Raw genomic sequence first — 1,603 nt, 5'->3', positions numbered from 1 at the left:
ATGCAAGAGCCAAAGGTTCCATGGCTGCCCAGTTGTGTGTTGTGGTTTGGGGAGTTCTTCCCAGAGCCTATCCTGGTGTCTGCTTCTTCATCCCTCCCGTGATCCTGTGGTCTGTCTTTGCTGCGTTGTTTCTTATTTGTTGTTGTTGTTGTGCTGTGCTCAGTCATGTCCGACTCTTTGTGACCCCATGGACTGTACATGCCAAGTTCATCTGTCCATGGGATTTCCCAGGCAAGAATACTGGAGTGGGTTGCCATTCCCTTCTCCAGGGGATCTTCTCGACCCAGGGATCAAGCCCAGGTCTCCTGCATTGCCTGGCGGATTCTTTATCACTTGAGCCACCCAGGAAGCCTTTACGCCTTCATAAATACCTTTCTGCTCTTCATAAATACCTTTCTGCTCAAACTCACTGGAGTGGATTCTGTGGTCTAGAACCTAGAACTGTGATCAACACCCCACCCCTGGGAGGAATGCTTCTCCCTGTGGTTGGTTTCTTCCTGGTAACTCACAGGCCTTCTGAGAGGTACTTTGTAAGCGTGGAGCAGGCAGGCATGCAGCCCTCCCCTGAGACAAGGATTGCACCCTGCTCTGGTTCCAGCTGCATGGGGATCCTTTTCTGAAAACAGAAGCCCAGGTCCCCTGGGAGTTATAACTGGAAGCTTCCAGTTGAAAAGGTGATTGCTGTTCCTAATGTCCTGGTTGAAAGGAAACAAGAAGCAAGACGTGTTCATTCTCCTTCTAGAAAGAAAGCAGAGAACTGTACTTTGAGCACCTCTTTCTTTTTTTCCCCTAATATTTATTTGTTTGGCTGTGCCAGGTCTTGATTTTGTTCTTTATCCACTCAGTCGTGTCCGACTCTTTGCAACCCTATTGACTGTAGCCTGCCAGGCTCCTCTGTCCATGGGATTTCCCAGGGAAGAATGCTAGAGTGGGTTGCCATTTCCTTCTCCAGGGGATCTTCCCGACCCAGGGATTGAACCTGGGTCTCCTGCATTGCAGGCAGATTCTTCACCATCTGAGCCTTCAGAGAAACCCATGCTGGGTCTTAATTGCAGCATGTAGGATCTACTTCCTTCACCAGGGATCAAGTCTGTGCCCCGCTACATTGGGAGCTTGGAGTCTTAGCTGCTGGACCATCAGGGAAGTACCATTTTGCCCATTTTTTAATTGAGCTATTTATCTTTCATTATTGGTTGTAAGAGTTCTTTACATATGCTGAATACAAGCCCCTTATCAGGTATATAATTTGCAGATATCATCTTCTCTTTGTGGGTTGTCCTTTCACTTGCTTAATGGTGTCAATATTTCGAAGTTAAAATTTTGACTCATCCTTTTCTCAAGTCCTGCCCTCCCTAACATGTAATGAGACACAAATTCCACTGATTCTGCCTTAGAAATATCTCTGAAATGTACTCCACCCCCGCTGCCCTGAATATCCCCACCAGGGAAGTCCTAAGCACCTGTTTCAATAACCCTGGCCCGGAGCTGCTTCCTGTGTGTGTGTGTGTGTGTGTGTGTGTGTGTGTGTGTGTGTCTGTGTGTGTCTCTGTGTGTGTCTCTGTGTGTGTGTGTCTGTTAATAACTGAAGGACTAATCTTCTGGG

This window comes from Capra hircus, chromosome 21, assembly GCF_001704415.2.
Source record: "Capra hircus breed San Clemente chromosome 21, ASM170441v1, whole genome shotgun sequence".
NCBI classification, from domain to species: Eukaryota; Metazoa; Chordata; class Mammalia; order Artiodactyla; family Bovidae; genus Capra; species Capra hircus.
Note: the sequence above shows the minus strand (reverse complement) of the source record.